Below are 22,055 nucleotides of genomic sequence, written 5' to 3' on the forward strand. Positions count from 1 at the left end.
ATCTGGAACCTGTGCTCCACAACGGGAGAGGCCACAGCAGTGAGAGGCCCGCGTACCACAAAATAAATAAATAAATAAATAAAAATTAAAAAAAAAAATCTACTGGAGAAGAGACTAAGAAAGAATTTAAACTATATGTATATATAGTTTATAAACACACACACACAACACATACAGTTTATTTTAAGGCTGCGTAACATCGAAGGACAGGATATATTTTAACCAAATTATTGTGACTATAATCACTTCTCAATGTGTGCAGCCTAGGTGGGAGTAATTTTATCAATATATCTCTCTGCAACCTTTAACAGAGTAAATTCTTTACCTAAAATGTGAAAAATAAATGTCATAAATCAATCTCTTGCTATGTACATGTCTTGGTAAAAGGTAAAAGGTAGGAATTGCGAAGGAAAATAACCCAATATATTTATATAATACTTTACAAAGTTACTTTCACACATATGACCTTATGAGTTAGGACGGCAGACATTATACCCACTGTACAACGAAAGAAACTGGTTTGCCAAGGTTAGAGCCACTTAGCCAAGCTCCCCACTGGAAAGATCAAACCAAGAACTTCAGGTTCTTGACTATCAGCTCAGTACCGCGTCCTAGCTACCTACCACAAAAAGGCTTCTGCCCTCAAGGAAGTAATCTCTGACACCTAATGCTTTGGCCAGTGTTTCTCAGATGTACTAAGTTTCTTCCCAGTAAGAATCTCACCAATCTCCTGGTCCAAAATCATATTCTGAATCGAATTCAAGACAATTATGTGAAAAGGTTATTTATTAATATCACTGACAATTAAAAGATTTGAGTTCATTCTGAAGGTTATAATTATTAATATGAGATTGAATAAAACTGAATTAAGACAGCATGCTCAAAATATATCTGTCACTTTTGGACAAACACTGCATTTTGCTTATGGGCATGATACCAACCTCTAGTGCCCGGTAACCTCAACAGACTCAGCTAATGCATATTGACCACCTACTATGTATAAATGTACTTTTCTAGCATTTTGCAGAGGAAAAAAAAGAGAAAAGGTTAAGCCTATCACACACATACAACCATAAAAACTACACAAGCCCCCTTCAAGGAATTTATAAATATAATGGAGAAGATGAGAAATGTAAAACAAAGTCACTGTAATCAAAGACAGTATTATAACTGCTTTAAGAGTTTGCAGATAATAAATTATTCGAGTACAGAAAGGATTAGATAAGCTTCATTGGAGCAGCACCATATATGCCACCTTTGAAGGACTTCAAAAACTAAAGATGAATAGCATGAGCCAAGACCTGACCTAGTAAATACTATAAGGCTAAGAACATAACCAATACACTCCAGTTTAGCTGGAGCATTAAAGGGAGTGGTGGAAGACAGCTGAAAAGGCTGGCTAAGGTCAGAATGTGAAGGATCTAGAACTGTGCTATCCAAAATGGTAGCCACTTGCCACATATACTATTTAAATTTGATTAAAATTAAATAAAACATAAAATTCATTTTCTCAGTCACTCTAACTACATTTCAAGTCTCCATAGCTACATGTGTCTAGTGGCTACCAGAGTGGGCAGACAGCTGTAGTACTGGGTAATACTGCACCAGATGGTTGTATTAAACCACAAAACATCAATTTCAAGGCTGATCAATCTTTCAAGCTCACTCCTCCCCAAAAATGCACATCTGATCCTTGCCAAAGTCTATTAATAAAGAAAACCACAGGTCCTAACGCCATAAAAGGTAAGTTAAAAAGTCTGGTCTCTATCCTTCTAGGCATTTCCAACTGTCCACTAAAACAATAAGAAAAGTATTACACGTGGCCTCCTATAAACAATTATCTCTAAAAACATGTGCCAGCTTTTAGAATCTTTTTTTTTTAATCAGGAAAAAGAAAAGACAGAATTAAAACTATGAAAGACGAGAAAATATTATTAGGGATTTATCTATAATAATAAAACACAAGGCTAGGAAGTTATTTCCACTGAGCTTCTTTGCGTATTTAAAGGAAGAACTATCTTTATCCTTCAGACACCTGCTTCACCTCAAAAGGAGTAACATCAGGCATCTTTTACATCTAATGCACAATCTATTTTGTGCAGTTTACAAAGTAATTATTTTATTTATTTATTTATTTATTATTATTATTTTTTTTTGCGGTACGCGGGCCTCTCACTGCCGTGGCCTCTCCCGTTGCGGAGCACAGGCTCCGGACGCGCAGGTGCAGCGGCCACGGCTCACGGGCCCAGCCGCTCCGCGGCACGTGGGATCTTCCGGGACCGGGGCACGAACCCGCGTCCCCTGCATCGGCAGGCGGACTCTCAACCACTGCGCCACCAGGGAAGCCCAAAAGTAATTATTTAAAAAAAAACAATGTGTATATATATTTGTAGAAAATATAACATGAGTCCTCTCAAGATCCAGAAGACATACAGAATTCTAAGTACAGGATTCTAAGCACAGTATAAAACCAGAAAAACATAGTCAATTGCTTAGGACAGTTGTCTAAAATGACTATTGTGACCCTACTTATTACAAGAAGTTTGTATTTCTATTTCCTATACACTCCTGCACTTAAAACAAAGATATTCTTAATGATCAGACTGGGACTCTAGAACACTATAGTCCTCTGGAATACAGAAGTTAACAGTAGCAGCCCAAAGCTTTAAGTCCGGAGTCACATTGTCTCTCTGCCTCTCAAACAACCTTCCCTCTAATGTTGCCATGGTGCTTCTTTGACATTAGTCCAGAGCACTTCTAGATATTCAAAGAAAAATCAACTGACTCTCAACCAGTTTTTTAAAGTAATCCCTTTGCAAACTGGGCACTGATAAACGCTCATCTCCTCTTCAATGAACTCATTCATTGCTGATTCCACATGCTCGAGTCATCCTATCAAATGTCAGTAAAGTCCCAAAGAGATCTCAAAAATTCAAAAGAAATATCCAAGTTTTTAGAAAAGCAGCAGTTATGTAACCAATAATAGAGATTGTATTTAAATTCTGATAATGGATAATAGAGGATTTCCAAGCTAGGAGGGAGAAAACGTTGATAATTCTTTTCCATTCACATTTGATAGAATTTGGATAAAGTCACTATCCTCCCTTTTTTCATAACCCATAACCTTTCTGAAAGAATTTTTTTTCAGCAGTTTCAGCAGTTTTTTCAGAACTTTCAGGGATGTTCACAAGGGAAAGCTCCTTTATGGATGTTCACCTAATAAACAGTTTCCCGCTATCTTCCATACACTTGGATGCAATTCTAATGTAATTCTGCAACTACTAAAAAGATCGCTAAGGCCAGTCCAAATTGTTCACCCTAACCAAAACTAACATGAAATACAAATAAAAAGCCTTCCAAGTGTTATTTTATTTTAAATGATGGTATCTTAATGTTACGAGAACTTAGAGGTTATCTATCTGCTTTCAGTACTTAACAAAAGAAACTGAAGTCATCATCAATAGCTGCCTATTGATTTGTACAGCACCCATGGCCAGAGTATGTTTTATTGGTAAAACACAGTGTTTCGACCCACATACAGGGGAAAAAAATCCCATCTTACCAAAGAAAAGATTTTTCTCCATTCTTCCATAATCTAGTTTTGATATATGAGCTCTGCATGGGTGGAGGAAAAGGAATAAGAAAGTGAAACATCCTAAACACTGTCCTATCAGGTCATGAAATAAGGACCCTACAGGTCGTTGCTCAGTTATCTATCTGCTAAGTGCTCTATCAGCTTTAATAAAAACCATCCAAAGTCAAAGCTTGGATGGCTACAGAGTAACAGTGAGGGGATCAAAGACCGCAGTAGACAGAGGAGGAAACAAAAGCATGCAAATCCCGCAGGGATAAATATGCCAACCTTCCCGTAAACTGTGATAAGGGGCCAGGCACACTGCTGAGTAGCTGTCCTTTCCCGGCCTCAGGACAATCCATGCGAGTGGCAGAATCCCGCAGGTGGGCTGATAAATCTTGGCCTTCTCCTCCAGCCTGGGGGAGATGCGGGACTCCCAAGGCCAGTGCTGCAACAAACTCATCCTCCTCCCCTCACTCTTTAAAGATGCCGTTTATCGTTTGCAGATTTGATTAGCATTGCTCTTTAAGTTAAAGTGGGCACTTCATTTCTGTAGCCCTAAGGGTTGCAAGAACAGCTAGATTCCAAGTTTACTTAGGGAGTGTGGCATTAAAAGCAGAAGGTCAGAATCAGTAAGTCTCCTGGAAAACATTTCTTCCTGTCAGCACTGGGCCTCGAAGCGGACACCTCCCTCCTCTACCCAAATGCCAAAAAGCAGGATTGATATTATTTCAATGTGCAGAGCTGGAAGAGAAGAGGGTTCCCTTAGAGAAAATGCTCATAGCAACCCACCAACCTCATTCACCCAAAATAGTAAACAGTTGGTTTCTCTGCTCAGAACCAAAAGGCTTCTGCCAGACAGGCAGCATCACATGACCAGATTCCCTCTTCTCTACCTCCCTCCTTTCTTGTGCAAAGTCTGCACCGAAGTGGAGCAAGGAGCTATAACACTACACTATTTTATTTCACTTGACATTTGTTTTTAAAATATTTATAGATGAAAGATATCAAATCGGGAGGAGGGGAAGATTCTAAGAGAAATACTCAGGAAGAATTTACTTTGAAACAAGCCATATCACAGCACTAAGAAGGGGAGCACAAACATAGTGGTTAATTAGCAAATGTGCCTAATGAATGAACAAATGAGTGAAGAGACAGACATTTCTTAGCAAAATATTTTGCTGATAAAATCTCTAAAAGAAGATACAGCTCAGTACATACTTGACTTGCTCATTTAGAAAGAAAATAAAGGCTCTTAAGAAGCTGGCTAGTGTCAGAGACAATGTATTGTGACAACAGTGGCAGCCCACCAAGAACCTGAGATTCATACTCTTACCTTGTCGGCCCTTTGATATTACTCCTGAGGTGTCACAGTCACATCATGCAAATTGCTGAGTAGGCAATCAGGGCAACTATACTAACAGAATGAATTGAAAAGCCTACCCAGCTAACTATGCAAATAGCTGCCACCATGACACTCACTGGCATTTTCACTTAAAGCAGGTGGTGGTGAAAGGCTGGCAGCACAGCTGGTGTCAGATGCGCCACCATATTCTTCTCCCAAAGTTCCTAAGCACTTGAAAGCTGAGCAAGGGATACAGGGTAGAGGCAGAGAAGCAAAAACCTCCACGCTGAGCAATTTGTTCCCGTAGGAAAATAGGTGAAGTATAAGAATCAACCGCTTCACCATCACCTGCATGGCCCCTACTCAAGGCGCCAACCAGGGGGCTCTGAGTAGAGTCACTCATCCTCATTCACCCCCTTGCATTGTAAGACGCTCAATAAATATTTATAAAATGGAAATGAAAGAAAAAGCGAAAGGAAAAAGAAAAATATATATATCAGAAATCCTTAATTTAAGCAACATCTTTTCCCAACAAGATTATGTGAAGAGAATTATTTGGCTAATATCAGAATACTAATACTACTGATAACTTGCTGGTGAGGATGCAGAGAAACTGGGACTTTCAGACATTACTGGGGAGAATGCAAAATGATAATGCTATTTTCGAAAACAGTCTGGAAATTTCTTATAAAGGCAAACTTACACTTATCATACAACCCAGTAATCCCATTCCTGAGTATTTAAACAAAGAGAAATGAAAACATATGGCCACATAAAAAGCTATATGTGAATATTCACAGCAGCTTTAATTGCCAAAAACTAGAAGAAAAACAAATGTCCTTCAACTTGTGGTACATCCATACAATGAAACATTACTCAGCAATTTAAAAAAACTCCGAACTACAACAATATGTATGAACCTGAAAAGCACTATGCTAAGTAAAAGAAGACAAATACAAAAGGTTACACACTACATGATTACACATTTATATGAAATTCAAGAAAAAGCAAAACTATAAGGGCAGAAATAAGATCAGTGGTTGCCAGAAGTTGGGAATAGGGAAGAAGACTGTCTACCAAGAGGTACAATGGAATTTTTTTTTTTAACTTTTTGATAGAAATAGTCTTTATCTCTTGGTTGTGGTGGTGGTTTACCTTTTACCAAAACTCACTGAACTGTACCCCTGAAAAGGGTGACCATTACTGTATATAAATTTATCTCAATTTTTTTAAAGAGCAGATTATAAAATATTATGCATAGAGGCAGAATGGAATGGTAGTTAAGAATATAAGCTCTAGAACTAGATTGCCTGGGTTTAAATCTTGGTTCTCTTTACCACTTACTAGCTATATGACCTTGAGATACTCAACATCTCTATGCCTTCATTTCCTTATCTGTAAAAGTGGGGATAACAAAGCTTTGGGGATTTCTGCTTCAGGTCGTCAGTTGTCGCAGGGGGGCAGAAAGACTCATCTGAAAACTCTGTGGAGAGTTATCCTGTGTAGCTAGTAGGAATATAAAATGGCACAACCACTTTGGAAAACAGCCTGGTAGTTCTGCAAATGCTTACACAGACTTACCATATGACCCAGCAATTCCATTCCTAAGTATTCATCCTGTAGGGTTGCTGTAATAAATGAGGTAATACATGCAAAGCACTGAGGACAGTGCCTATTCCACAAGACTCAGTAAATGCAAGCTGTGGTCATCACACGACTATGTAACACATAGATAAACGTGTGCACAGAGGAGAGTGGAAGGATGGTGGTAGGAATAGTATGCTTTTATTTTCTTTCTCCCTTCTGTTTATCTGTATCTTCTAAATTTTCTACATTAAACAACTACTGCCTTTATAATAAGCAAAAAAAAAAAAAAATTCTTGTTTCAAAAAACAATGAAAGAAAGGACACTGGGCTGGAATTCAGGAGCCCCGTTTTTCAGCTGCATTGCTAATTACTTAGTTGTAGGACTGCAGGGCGTCACCCTCATCTGTAAACGGAACGGGCCAGAGCTGACAGGCTCCATCTCTAAAATGGAATGGTTCTCTAAGATGTATGGTGGGACTGGGCAAGCTACACCCTTTGTTTTATTTTTCATTCCATATTTACTGTCTGCCTACCATGTGCCAGGCACCGTGACACAGACAGATAAAACACTCAAGTCATTCCCTTCGTGGAGCTTACAATACAGGCTGTTCAAAGAAATGGACAGACGTGTACCCAATTATACAATCGTCGGCATGACAAGTGCTCCGACGGGAACACAAAGAGGGGACATAACAAGGTTCGAAGGAGTCAGAGAAGACACCTGAGCCAAGTCCTGAACAGTTTTTTTAAAAGGTCAAACCAAAAAGATGGGGAAAGAATTCCAACCAAAGGGAGAGAAATGTTAAAAAGCAAAAGGTGTGACAATAACAATTTCTTGGGCAATGGAGGAGAGAGAGGAAGAAAGAAAGGGCACTTTGACAGCAGTGTGAAATGAAGAGAGCCAAGACCAGCTGTGGGAGACTGGTTAGGAAAAGGGAAATGAGAGGTCAGGCTGCTTGCTGATAATCTCCAGAAATCATATAGAACTGTAAATGTTTTATTCTTTCTCAAACATCTATATATGAATAAACCTGATAAATATTAGTCTGAGATGTACTTTACTATATTTACAAATATAGCATATACTTACAAAAATTTTACAAACAAAAATGTCAGTTCACTTCCATTTTCCATGGTTAATTGTACACACTTGTTCATTCAGTAAATATTAATTGAGTGTGCGTTATGCACATGCTAGGTGCTGGGGAAGAAGGGAGACACAGACAGTAAACAAATGAACCACCAAAGCAAGCAAGAGAACCAGATTGCTTTTTCTTCTGCCCGAGATCTACTGAGATCTTCTACTTCTCTGAAGCAGGATAGAGGCAATGTGACAGCGGCTGAGAGCTCTGCACTTGGAACCAGGAAGATCTTTGCTCAAATTCTTGCTCTTACTACCCACCACCAGTCTGGCTTTGGGTAAGTCACAACCTCTCTGAGCTTTCATCCCACCTGAAAATGGTGGTAACATCACCAAATTCATATGGTTGTAGGGTGAATTTAATGAGACAATCAATATGTCATATGTACAGAAAATGTTCAGCAAATGGTTCTTTTTAATATTGTTTAATTATAGTCTTCCACTTCTAGGGCAGCGCATGCTCTCCCATTAAACGGACAAAATTACTCAGAGTAGAAAACAAGGGGAGAAAGGTATAAAAAAGATCTGTTTAACATTACTAAATTCACATTTAGTGAATTCACAACTGTTTTCTTGTAAAGATGTCATGCTTGGAACTCACATTCCTTTAGGATTTCTCAAACTGTTAACATTTGCCTATGTTACAAGACCTAGTAAATTAAATAAAAACGATCACCCAAAAAAGGGAGCCAGTCACAATCTCTCCAGGGATTCCTTCGTTCGGACTCTGACTAACACTGAGTCATGCAAAGACCAGAAACAACGAAGAGCACTGATAAGCAGTCTGCACACAATTGGGGAGCAGGGTTGCCAGACTGCAGACTGACCATTTACTGCAAGCAGAACTTTCTGAAACAGAAAAATCAAGATGGACGAAGAGTTTTCTAACTGGCTGTGCCTTTGAGTAATCATGTCTTCAGGAGAATGAGGCACACCAATTAATATGTTTCTCAAGGAAAAAAAAAAGGCTGCTGCCTCCCTATAATCACATACTCAATAATGTTTTAGCCACCTTTTAAAAATGTTTATTTTGGGGGACTTCCCTCGTGGTCCAGTGGCTGAGAATCCGTCTTGCAGGGCAGGGGATGCCAGTTCGATCCCTGGACAGGGAACTAGGATCCCACGTGCCTCAGGGCAAATAATCCAGTATGCCATAACTAATGAGCCCACACGCCACAACCAGAGCGTCCTCGCACAGCAACTAATGAGCCTGTCTGTGCACCACAACTAAAGAGAAACCCGTGCACTGCAAAGAAGAGCCCACGTGCTGCAACTAAGATCTGATGCAGCCAAAAAAAAAATTATTTATATATATATATATATATATATATATATTTTTTTTTTTTTTTTTTTTTGGTGGTATGTGGGCCTCTCATTGTTGTGGCCTCTCCTGTTGCGGAGCACAGGCTCCGGACGCACAGGCTCAGTGGCCGTGGCTCACGGGCCCAGCCGCTCCGCGGCACGTGGGATCTTCCCGGACCGGGGCACGAACCCGTGTCCCCTGCATCGGCAGGCGGACTCTCAACCACTGCGCCACCAGGGAAGCCCTATATTTTTTAATAGAAATAAAAATAAATAAAATGTTTACTGTTTACAAACGACTTTGTACAACACAAAAAGAAACTGTCTTCCCTGGGACCCCAGACCTTAAAGGCTAAAATGATTTTATTTAAACTTTCCTCCTTAAATTTCCTTTTGCAATGAAACCAGGCAGTGATGCTTCAGACCAAACAGAATAATTTCAAGTACAGTGTACACCTTTTTTTTAACTGAAGTAAAAGTCTACCCGTCATGCTTCCAGGGAACCCCAGGATCTTTTTGCCCACCTAATACTATAGAGGACACCTTTTTTGCTGCTACTCTCCTCCAGTCCCCTTCTTGTCATTAGTGCAGAGGGAGGCCAGCAGCTAGAGAAGCTTCTGAACAACCGAGCATCCCTGATATGCTCCATTCTGCCTCAAGGTCTCTGGACTGTGCTGTGTATTAGCAAGACAAGCCTAAAAAAGCCACAAAGCCAGGTTCTTCCCTTTAGGTACTGGAGTGCTGATCTAATGAGGCTAGAAATCTGTGCGCTCATGCTTCCCCATAACTGCCTGTGCTAGCCCTATAACATATCACCATTTGCGCTTCTTCAGTGGTCCAGATGTCACCAGCCAAACAAGCTGCCCACAATTATAAACTGGTAACAAAATTATTAGTGCACGGTTCTGAGGAAAAAACTATCAGATGATGTAAAACTACATTTCTGCTGGCTCTTTTTTTTTTTTAATTAATTAATTTATTTGGCTGCGCCGGGTCTTAGTTGTGGCACGTGGGATCTTCAGTTGCAGTATGAAGGATCTTAGTTGCAGCATGTGGGCTCTTAGTTGCGGCATGTGGGGTCTAGTTCCCTGACCAGGGATTGAACCTGGTCCCCTGCATTGGGAGTGCGGAGTCTTAGCCACTGGAGGGAAGTCCCTCTGCTGGCTCTTTCTCATTACTTCATTGTCTTCAATACTTCATTGTCTTCAATTCTGTCTCTCAAAATCAAAAGCTGCTAGAACTCCTTCAGCAGAAAGCCATCTCCCCTCACTTTTCTGCACTGAAGCAAGAATACCGCATGTTAATTCTTCTGCAAATCCAGACATTTTCCCTAGAAGTCAGGATGCTCAGCAGCCACTCACTCACCAGGGTTACATGTTTTGTTTCACAGGCATCAGTTCTCTAGTTCACATAGATACACACAAGTTCCAATCCAAGGACACTACACACAGGGGAGCCATTTAACTACATGGTGTCTGTAATTTGGGAGTCTGAAAGCAGTTTTAGTCCTTTAAGATAGTGAGTTTATTTTATTTTTAGGCCGCGCCATGTGGCATGCGGGATCTTAGTTCCCCGACCAGGGATCGAACCCGTGACCCGTGCAATGGCAGCGTGGAGTCTCAACCATTGGACTGCCAGGGAAGTCCCTAAGATGGCGAGTTTATTGAGCTCCCTATACTCAGAGAGTCAATTCCAATTTGGAATGCTTCAGAATTTCAAAGAGAGTAGAGTCCTTCATCAACCGTCTTAACCTGAGACTCTGATACTATTCAACAACAAAAAACTTTTATCAAGATTGTGCTGCAAAGAAGTTATCAACATTTCCCAGGATACTTTTTAAAAATAAGCTATCTAAGGCTGCATAGGCCCACTGAAAAGATTCAGTTAAATTTAGATGAAAATAATTTCATAACTTTAAATGTAAATGGTTGAGAAAGTTCAAAGCTGGATTGGGCCTTCTTTGTACAACTTTATTATTTTAAGAAAACAAATACTATCTTGTTTTATAATTGAAAATTATATATAAATATATTTTATATAAATATATAAATTATATATTTTCACTTATTATAATTGAAAATTAATTTTAAAAATTCAAAATTGACTACTACTTGCTTTGTAGTTAAAGAAAAAATTAACCTTGGGCTTCCCTGGTAGCACAGTGGTTGAGAATCCGCCTGCCAAGGGTTCTAGCCCTGGTCCAGGAAGATCCCACATGCTGCGGAGCAGCTGGGCCCATGCGCCACAACTACTGAAGCCCATGCGCCTAAGGCCTGTGCTCTGCAACAAGAGAGGCCACCGCAATGAGAAGCCCATGTACTGCAATGAGGGGTGGCCCCCGCTCGCCACAACTAGAGAAAAGCCCTCCCGCAGCAATGAAGACCCAACGTGGTCAAAAATAAATAAATAAATAAAATTAAAAAAAATTTTAACCTAGACTTCTCAAATTTCTTAGGTCTCAAATTCTCAGGTAATTTCAAGATAAATGCTGCATCTGGTCAGAATTCAGGCTACGGTTCTGAAAATATCAACACATCAGCCTTTTTGTTAGGAAACAGTTAACTTGTTATTGTTAACAGAATGTTTTTGTTAAAGAGTGTTCTTAAATACTTTTAGGAGTGCTTCTCTTTTTTGGTTTGTGTACACAGGGACATACACTGTAACATTACTTATACTTTAAATTACTAATTTAGAAATAAAGTTTTTTGTAATTAGACTTAAGGAAACAGTAAGTTTTCTGATTAGTAAAACTACGTGAATGGTAAAGAATAATTAAAATTACCTCTAAACCTTATATTTTTATGAAAAGCAACAGAGAACCAAAAATTATTTTCTGAATCCAGATCGTATATTTAAACTTCATCCCCACAAATTCAAGCAATCAAAATGACAAGCAGGGGCTTCCCTGGTGGCGCGGTGATTTAGAGTCCGCCTGCCGATGCAGGGGACCCGGGTTCGTGCCCGGGTCCGGGGAGGATCCCATGTGCCGCAGAGCGGCTGGGCCTGTGAGCCATGGCCGCTGAGCCTGCGCTCTGCAACGGGAGAGGTCACAGCAGTGACAGGCCCGCAGGCCCGCACACCACCGAAAAAAAAAAAAAGACAAGCAGAAGCACAACACTTAACTGAGAGCCTAGAAAAGGATTTCATGAAACAGAATCCTCAACCTAGAATTTCAAGATGTGTGACAAGGGACACTCCACTCTTTAAAATTATGAAATATTCCAAGTCGGAATTGACTCTCTGAGTATACTATCTTTTAGGAAACTCAGATCTGCCACCTGTTCACATCCATCATCTTAAAACTCTGGCTCAAAACTTACCTATTCCAAGAAACCTTCCCTAATTAACCTCTAAAAACTCTGGTCACTCCACCTGCTGTACGTTCAGTATAAAATTTCCCCTTATTTTGTATTATAATGACCAAGTCTATCTTCAATTGAATGTTAAACTCTTTGAAGAAAAGGATAAGCGTCTTGTTTCTTATTTTATTTTGCCATAAAATAAAATAAAACAGAGCTCTATCCAATGGATACTCAATAAACATTACCAAATACCCAGAGCATCTAGCCCACTATCTTTCAACCGTATGCTCACTAATTATTGAACCCTTAAGTTATGTTATTTATCATCATTGCCAGATCCCAGACAAAGGGAAGGAGAAAAAGGTCAAACTCAAATTAGCCCCTGGTACTGATAAGGTCTAGACTGTGGTGGTCTATATTTATGTTAAAACACAGGTTAAAATATTATTCATGAGTCTTCAAGCTCTTTTATACTGTATCTAATCAAAAGACTGCATGGTTTTAATAGTCAGGTGCTTTGAATTTGAAGGTACAACCCTTAACTCCAGAACTTATGAGATAGGTTCCAGTTTCTCTCAAAGCAAAATTTTACTTAACTTGAAGAAATGGGGTTGGTGTTAAATGAAATAACTATTTGAAGTGCCTACTACAAGGGAGGAAGTCAATACATGGTAGCTATCATTACTGTGAAAATGATTAATTATAAGCTAAGAAAAACTACTCATAATATACATTTTACTACATTATGGCATCAATTTCCTGATAAAATACGGTACATAAAATACAATCCCTTCTTGAATGTGATCTGTTTACCACTGTACTAAACTTCCCTAGAAAAATGATCTCTGTTGCAAGATAATTTGCCAGGGATCTGGGGAAGAAGGTTTTGCATACATGCAAAGACATATTTCCCAGAAAAACTCTGTGTTATGCAACATTTTCACATTAACAGATGTCTTAGAATTCAAACGCCCAACTTTTTACTGTTACCGAACTATCATCGGCATCCCCTGATCCCTTACAATCCATGTCTCACTGGCATTTCAAGATGTGGCTGCAGTGTCCAAACAGGCTGGGCTTTCATATGGCTTATTCAGCAAATCTGTTAAGAATCCTAATTCAAGTCCTGACTGGAGAGAGATTAAAGTAACAACAAACTATCATGTCATACCCATTAGACGAGTCAAAAATTTTAAGAGTTTATAACACCTGTATCTAGCAGAGAGGTGGGGAAAATGGTACACTCATACATGGCTAGTGGAATATGAAGCATTACAGTCTGTTAAAAAGCAATATGGCTTTTTGGATGTGCATTTTTGGAACTTAAAAATACCTATCTCCTTAACTCATCAGTCGCACTCTTAAGAATAGACACCACAAAAATACAAACATAAAACATATGTAAAAAGGATGTCTATTGCAGCATGTTTCATAATGGCAAAAAGAGAAAGAAGCAAAATGAATATAATATCCTCCGATACAGGAAATGTCAATACATTATAGCACATACAGGCCACGAAACATCATGTAGCCATTGAAAAGAACTAATTTGATCTATGTCAGATGATGTGGTAGCATTCCATTAAGTATCATTGAGTGAGAAAAGCAAAAGGTTAAAAAAAATGCATATGACACAATCCCATTTAAAAATAAGTCAATGGCAAAAAAGAAAAAAAAAACTGTGTGTCTGTTTGTGTGCATATGGATCTGTATAGGATTGTGTGAGTGCAGAGAAAAATATAGAAGGGTATACATCAGGCTGTTTACATGGTTTGGGGGTAAAGACACACCAATGTGGGGGGAATGAGGAAAAAGAAGAGGAGAGAAAGCTTAGCAAAAACGCCTGCACTTAAAAAAATAAGGATGTAAAATTTCAGATTGATGTTATCTATGTAAAATTATGTACATATGTAGATTTATGTATGAAGACTTAAGTAAATTTTAAAAATAATAATAATCTCCCAAATGGGGACTGATGAGTCACTTTATTTTTTTTAAATTTATAGTTACAATATTTTAAATTGAGTTATAGCTGATATACAATATTATATGTTACAGGTGTATAATACAGTGATTCACAATTTTTAAGGGTTATACTCCATTTATAATTATTATAAAATACTAAATATTTAAAAATATTTCCTGTGTCATACTTTTTTTTTTAACATCTTTATTGGAGCATAATTGCTTTACAATGCTGTGTTAGTTTCTGCTTTATAACAAAGTGAATCAGCTATACATATACATATATCCCCATATCTCCTCCCTCTTGCGTCTCCCTCCCGCCCTCCCTATCCCACCCCTCTAGGTGGTCACAAAGCACCGAGCTGATCTCCCTGTGCTATGCGGCTGCTTCCCACTAGCTATTTCACATTTGGTAGTGTATGTAAGTCTATGCCACTCTCTCTCTTTGTCCCAGCTTACCCTTCCCCCTCCCCATCCTCAAGTCCATTCTCTACATCTGCGTCTTTAATCCTGTCCTGTCCCTAGGTTCTTCAGAACCACTTTTTTTTTTTAGATTCCATATATATGTGTTAGCATATGGTATTTGTTTTTCTCTTTCTGACTTACCTCACTCTGTATGACAGACTCTAGGTCCATCCACCTCACTACAAATCAATACATCCTGGAGTCTATCTTACAGTTCCCACTGCCCCACCCCTATACTGCCCCTCTCCCCACTGGTAACCACTAGTTTGTTTCTATAACTGAGTCTGCTTCTTTTTTGTTATATTCACTAGTTTGTTATATTTTTTAGACTCCACATATAAGTGATATCATACAGTATTTATCTGTCTCTGACTTATTTCAATAAGCATAATACCCTCCAAGTCCATCCATGTTGTTGCAAATGGCAAAATTTCATCCTTTTTTATGGCTGGGTAGTATTCCACTATATTACACACACACACACACACACACACACCACACATCTTCTTTATCTATTCAGCTGCTGATATTTAGGTTGCTTCCATATCTTGGCTACTGAAAATAATGTTGCTATGAATGCTGGGGTGCATGTATCTTTTCCAACTTGTGGGTTTTTCTCTTTTTTCTTCAGATATATACCAAGGAGTGGAATTGCTTGGTCAGATGGTAGTTCTGTTTTCAGTTTTTTGAGACACCTCCATACTGTTTTCCATAGTGGCTGCACCAACTTACATTCCCACCACCAGTGTGCGAGGATTTACTTCTCCACATCCTCGCCAACGTGTTTTTTTTTTTAAAGGTAAATTCTTTTTACTGTTCATTGTTCCTGATTTATGATTTAATTTTACTTAATCCATTGCTCAACACCCAAACACATATTCATTATATTTCACTGATTCATTTTGTATCAAATTTTGGACTGAAGGAATTTTCATATAAAAAAACAGAGAATTTAAGATTCTTGGATTTCTGGTGCAGGGGATATAAATTTTCCAGGTGCTGCAGGGAAGCCCCAGGTCAAGACCTGTCCAAAATATGACTTCCAACAGCCTGCTATGATGGATGGAATTCTGCATCTCAGGTTTGCTTTTAGGTTAAAACATAGAAATTACCTACAAAATGTAAACCTAATAAGGTTAGGAATTGATGGGCACCCTTTCAGAATCCTACCTCCTAAACCAGCATGACCTGGAACCTGTTGGATAGTAATTTTTGATGTGAATTTGGGCAGAGCCAAAAAATCAGATTTTAAATCTAGAATCCTACAGTTAAGAAAAACCGTAAAAGTCATCTAGTCCAGCTTCGTTCCAAATGTAGGTATTTTGTCCTCTGCAGCATACCTAAAATGGGACCAACAACAAAGCCTCCAGACTCTTCAACACCTCCAGTGGCAGAAAGCCTGCCACTTCAAGAAGTATTCCCATTTCATTATTCTCATCTGTAATCATTTGGTATTTTTTCTCTCTGTTGAGCCAAAATACAGTTCTCTTTAGGTTCCATTCACTGAGTTCTTTGTATATTTTGGATTCTAACAGCTTATCGGACATGTCATTTGCAAGTATCTTCTCCTATTCAGTAGGTTGCTTTTTTGTTTTATTGATGGTTTCTTTTGCTGTGCTAAAGCTTCTAAGTCAATAAGTGGTGTTGGGAAAACTGGACAGCCACTTACAAAAGAATGAAACAAGAACATTTTCTCACACCACATACAAAATTAAACTCAAAATGTATCAAAGATCCAAATATAAGACCTAAAAACCACAAAACTCATAGAAGACAACATAGGCAGCATACTCCTCGACACCAATTTTTTTTTTGGTTCTTTTTTTATTCTTTTGAATTTTATTTTATTCTATTTTTTATACAGCAGGTTCTTATTAGTCATCAATAGTGTATCCATGTCAGTCCCAATCTCCCAGTTCATTCCACCACCACCCCCTCCACTTACCCCTCTTGGTGTCCATATGTTTGTTCTCTACATCTGTGTCTCTATTTCTGCCCTGCAAACTGGTTCATCGGTACCATTTTTCTACTTCCACATATATGTGTTAATATACGATACATGTTTTCCTCTTTCTGACTTACTTCCCTCTGTATGACAGTCTCTAGATCCAACCACATCTCTACAAATGACCCAATTTTGTTCCTTTTTATGGCTGAGTAATAATATGTACCACATCTTTTTTTTTTCTTTTTATAAATTTATTTCTTTTTATTTTTGGCTGCATTGGGTCTTTGTTGCTGCACACAGGCTTTCTCTAGTTGCAGCACGAGGGCTTCTCACTACAGTGGCTTCTCTTGTTGTGGAGCACGGGCTCTAAGCGTGCAGTCTTCAGTAGTTGTGGCACGCCCGCTCTAGAGCGCAGGCTCAGTAACTGTGGCACACAGGTATAGCTGCTCCGCAGCATGTGGGATCTTCCCAGACCAGGGCTTGAATCCGTGTCCCCTGCATTGGCAGGCAGGTTCTTAACTTCTGCGCCACCCAGGAAGCCCATGTACCACATCTTCTTTATCCATTCATCTGTCAATGGGCATTTAGGTTGCTTCCATGACCTGGCTATTGTAAATAGTGCTGCGAAGAACACTGGAGTGCATGTGTCTTTTTGAATTATGGTTTTCTCTGGGTATATGCCAAGTAGTGGAATTGGTGGATCATATGGTAATTCCATTTTTAGCTTTTTAAGCAACCTCCATACTGTTCTCCACAATGGCTTTATCAATTTACATTCCCACCAAAAGTGCAAGAGGGTTCCCTTTTCTCCACACCCTCTCCAGCATTTGTTGTTTGTAGATTTTCTGATGATACCTATTCTAACTGGTGTGACGTGATATCTCACTGTAATTTTGATTTGCATTTCTCTAATAATTAGTGATGTCGCGCAGCTTTTCATATGCTTCTTGACCATCTTTATGTCTTCTTTGGAGAAATGTCTATTTAGGTCTTCTGCCCATTTTTGGATTGGGTTGTTTGTTTTTTTTAAAATACTGAGCTGCATGAGCTGTTTATATATTTTGGAGATTAATCCTTTGTCCGCTGATTCGTTTGCAAATATTTTCTTCCATTCTGAGGGTTGTCTTTTCGTCTTGCTTGTAGTTTCCTTTGCTTTGCAAAAGCTTTTAAGTTACATTAGGTCCCATTTGTTTATTTTTGGTTTTATTTCCAGTACTCTAGGAGGTGGGTCAAAAAGGATCCTGCTGTGAATTATGTCATAGAGTGTTCTGCCTATGTCTTCCTCTAAGAGTTTTATAGTGTCTGGCCTTACATTTAGGTCTTTAATCCATCTTGAGTTTACTTTATTTTATTATTATTTTTTTTTTGCGGTACGCGGGCCTCTCACTGTTGTGGCCTCTCCCGTTGCGGAGCACAGGCTCCAGACACGCAGGATCGGCGGTCATGGCTCATGGGCGCAGCTGCTCCGTGGCATGTGGGCTCTTCCCGGACTGGGGCACGAACCCATGTCCCCTGCATCGGCAGGCAGATTCTCAACCACTGCGCCACCAGGGAAGCCCTTGAATTTATTTTTGTGTATGGTGTCAGGGAATGTTCTAATTTCATTCTTTTATATGTAGCTGTCCAGTTTTCTCAGCACCACTTATTGAACAGGGTTTCTTTTCTCCATTGTATATTCTTCTCTCCTTTATCAAAGATAAGGTGACCACAAGTGGGTGGGCTTTCTATCCTGTTCCACTGCTCTATAGTTCTGTTTTTGTGCCAGTGCCATATGGTCTTGATTACTGTAGCTTTGTAGTATAGTCTGAAGTCAGGGAGGCTGAGTCCTCCAGCTACACTTTGTTGCCTCAAGATTGCTTTGGCTATTTGGGTTCCTTTGTGTCTCCATACAAATTTTAAGATTTTTTTGTTCTAGTTCTGTAAAAAATGCCATTGGTAATCTGATAAGGATTGCACTGAATCTGTAGATTGCTTTGGGTAGTATAGTCATTTTCACAATATTGATTCTTCCAATCCAAGAACATGGTCTATCTCTCCATCTGTTTGTATCGTCTTTAATTTCTTTCATCAGTGTCTTACAGTTTTCTGCATACAAGTCTTTTGTCTCCCTAAGTAGGTTTATTCCTAGGTATTTTATTCTTTTTGCTGCAATGGTAAATAGGACTGTTTCCTTAATTTCTCTTTCAGATTTTTCAACATTAATGTATAGTAATGCAAGAGATTTCTGTGCATTAATTTTGTATCCTGCAACTTTACAAAATTCATTGATTAGCTCTAGTAGTTTTCTGGTGGTATCTTTAGGATTCTCTACGTATAGCATCATGTCATCTGCAAACGGTGAGTTTTACTTCTTCTTTTCCAATTTGTATTCCTTTTATTTCTTTTTCTTCTCTGATTGCTGTGGCTAGGACTTCCAAAACTATGCTGAATAACAGTGGCAAGAGTGGACATCCTTGTCTTGTTCCTGATCTTAGAAGAAATGCTGTCAGTTTTTCACCATTGAGAATGATGTTTGCTGTGGGTTTGTCGTATACGGCCTTTATTATGTTGAGGCAGATTCCCTCTATGCCCACTTTCTGGAGTGTTTTTATCATAAATGGGTGTTGAATTTTGTCAAAAGCTTTTTCTGCATTTATTGAGATGATCATATGGTTTTTATTCTTCAGTTTGCTAATACAGTGTATCACATTGATTGATTTGCATATATTGAAGAATCCTTGCATCCCTGGGATAAATCCCACTTGATCATGGTGTATGATCCTTTTAACGTGCTGTTGGATTCTGTGTGCTAGTATTTTGCTGAGGATTTCTGCAGTATCATCAGTGATACTGGTCTGTAATTTTCTTTTTTTGTAGTATCATTTTCTGGTTTTGGTATCAGGGTGATGGTGGCCTCATAGAATGAGTTTGGGAGCGTTCCTTCCTCTGCAATTTTTTGGAAGAGTTTAAGAAGGATGGCTGTTAGCTCCTCTCTAAATGGTTGATAGAATTCACCTGTGAAGCCATCTGGTCCTGGACTTTTGTTTGTTGGAAGATTTTTAATCACAGTTTCAATTTCATTACTTGTGATTGGTCTGTTCATATTTTCTGTTTCTTCCTGGTTCAGTCTTGGAAGGTTATACCTAAGAATTTGTCCACTTCTTCCAGGTTGTCCATTTTATTGGCATAGAGATGCTTGTGGTAGTCTGTTAGGATGTTTTCTATTTTTGCGGTGTCTGTTGTAACTTCTCCTTTTTCATTTCTAATTTTATTGATTTGAGTCCTCTACCTCTTTTTCTTGATGAGTCTGGCTAATGGTTTATCAATTTTGTTTATCTTCTCAAAGAACCAGTTCTTAGTGTTGCTGATCTTTGCTATTGTTTTCTTTGTTTCTATTTCATTTATTTCTGCTCTGATCTTTATGATTTCTTTCCTTCTGGTAACTTTGGGTTTTGTTTGTTCTTCTTTCTCTAGTTCCTTTAGGTGTAAGGTTAGATTGTTTATTTGAGATTTTTCTTGTTTCTTGAGGTAGGCTTGTATTGCTACAAACTTCCCTCTTAGAACTGCTTTTGCTGCATCCCCTAGGTTTTGAATCATTGTGTTTTCGTTGTCATTTGTCTCTAGGTTTTGTTGGGTTTTTTTGCAGTACGCGGGCCTCTCACTGTTGTGGCCTCTCCTGTTGCGGAGCACAGGCTCCGGACACGCAGGCTCAGTGGCCATGGCTCACGGGCCCAGCCGCTCCGTGGCATGCGGGATCTTTCCAGACCGGGGCACGAACCCATGTCCCCTGCATTGGTAGGCAGACTCTCAACCACTGCGCGACCAGGGAAGCCCTCTCTCTAGGTATTTTTTGATTTCCTCTTTGATTTCTTCAGTGATCTCTTGTTTATTTAGTAACATATTGTTTAGCCTCCATGTGTTTGTGTTTTTTATGTTTTTTTCCCTGTAACTGATTTCTAATCTCATAGCGTTGTGGTCAGAAAAGATGCTTGATATGATTTCAATTTTCTTAAATTTACTGAGGCTTGATTTGTGACCCAAGATGTGATCTATCCTGGAGAATGTTCTGTGTGCACTTGAGAAGAAAGTGTGATCTGCTGTTTTGGGATGGAATGTCCTATGAATATCAATTAAATCTATCTGATCTATTGTGTCATTTCAAGCTTCTGTTTCCTTATTTATTTTCTGTTTGGATGATCTGCCCATTGGTGTAAGTGAGGTGTTCAATTCCCCCACTATTACTGTGTTACTGTCGATTTCCTCTTTTATAGCTCTGAGCACTTGCCTTATGTATTGAGGTGCTCCTATGCTGGGTGCATAAACATTTGTAATTATTATATCTTCTTCTTGGATCGATCCCTTGATCATTATGTAATGTCCTTCCTTTTCTCTTGTAACATTCTTTATTTTAAAGTCTATTTTATCTGATATGAGTATTGCTACTCCAGCTTTCTTCTGATTTCCATTTGCATGGAATATCTTTTTCCATCCCCTCACTTTCAGTCTGTATGTGTCCATAGGTCTGAAGTGGGTCTCTTGTAGACAGCATATATATGGGTCTTGTTTTTGTATACATTCAGTGAGCCTGCATCTTTTGGTTGGAGCATTTAGTCCATTCACGTTTAAGGTAATTATCAATATGTATGTTCCTATGACCATTTTCTTAATGGGTTTGTTTTTCTAGGTCCTTTTGTTCTCTTGTGTTTCCCACTTAGAGAAATTGCTTTAGCATTTGTGTCGAGCTGGTTTGGTGGTGCTGAATTCTCTTAGCTTTTGCCTGTCTGTAAAGCTTTTGATTTCTCCATCAAATCTGAATGAGATCCTTGCTGGGTAGAGTAATCTTGGTTGTAGGTTCTTCCCTTTCATCACTTTAAATGTATCATGCCACTTCCTTCTGGCTTGTAGAGCTACTGCTGAGAAATCAGCCGTTAACCTTATGGGAGTTCCCTTGTATGTTATTTGTTGTTTTTCCCTTGTTGCTTTCAATAATTTTTCTTTGTCTTTAATTTTTGTCAATTTGATTACTATGTGTCTTGGTGTGTTTCTCCTTGGGTTTATCCTGCCTGGGACTCTCTGTGCTTCCTGGACTTGGGTGGCTATTTCCTTTCCCATGTTAGGGAAGTTTTCAACTATAATCTCTTCAAATATTTTCTTGGGTCCTTTCTCTCTCTCTTCTCCTTCTGAGGCCCCTATAATGTGAATGTTGTCGTGTTTAATGTTGTCCCAAGGCCTCTTAGGCTGTCTTCATTTCTTTTCATTCTTTTTTCTTTATTCTGTTCTACTGCAGTGAATTCTATCATTCTGTCTTCCAGGTCACTTATCTGTTCTTCTGCCTCACTTATTCTCCTATTGATTCCTTCTAGTGTATTTTTCATTTCAGTTATTGTATTGTTCACTTGTTTGTTTGTTCTTCAATTCTTCTAGGTCTTTGTTAATAAGCATTTCTT

The 22,055-nt window shown here is 38.9% G+C and overlaps 1 protein-coding gene across 6 annotated transcripts in view; it reads right to left on the reverse strand.

Annotated features, from left to right (window-relative positions):
• The window catches only part of MRTFA (myocardin related transcription factor A), a 202,588-nt gene that overhangs the window by 57,313 nt on the left and 123,220 nt on the right, over positions 1-22,055 (reverse strand). Inside the window, exon 1 of one of the 6 annotated variants that reach the window (XM_067010256.1) lies at positions 3,863-3,936. The exons of 4 other annotated variants lie outside the window; for them this stretch is intronic. The gene's annotated coding sequence lies outside the window, so the exon portion shown is untranslated. Of the gene's footprint in view, positions 1-3,862; positions 3,937-22,055 lie in introns of those variants that run through there. One more of the 6 variants, XM_067010254.1, reaches the window with a different exon arrangement.

This window comes from Kogia breviceps, chromosome 12 (genome assembly GCF_026419965.1).
Source record: "Kogia breviceps isolate mKogBre1 chromosome 12, mKogBre1 haplotype 1, whole genome shotgun sequence".
Taxonomy (NCBI): domain Eukaryota; kingdom Metazoa; phylum Chordata; class Mammalia; order Artiodactyla; family Physeteridae; genus Kogia; species Kogia breviceps.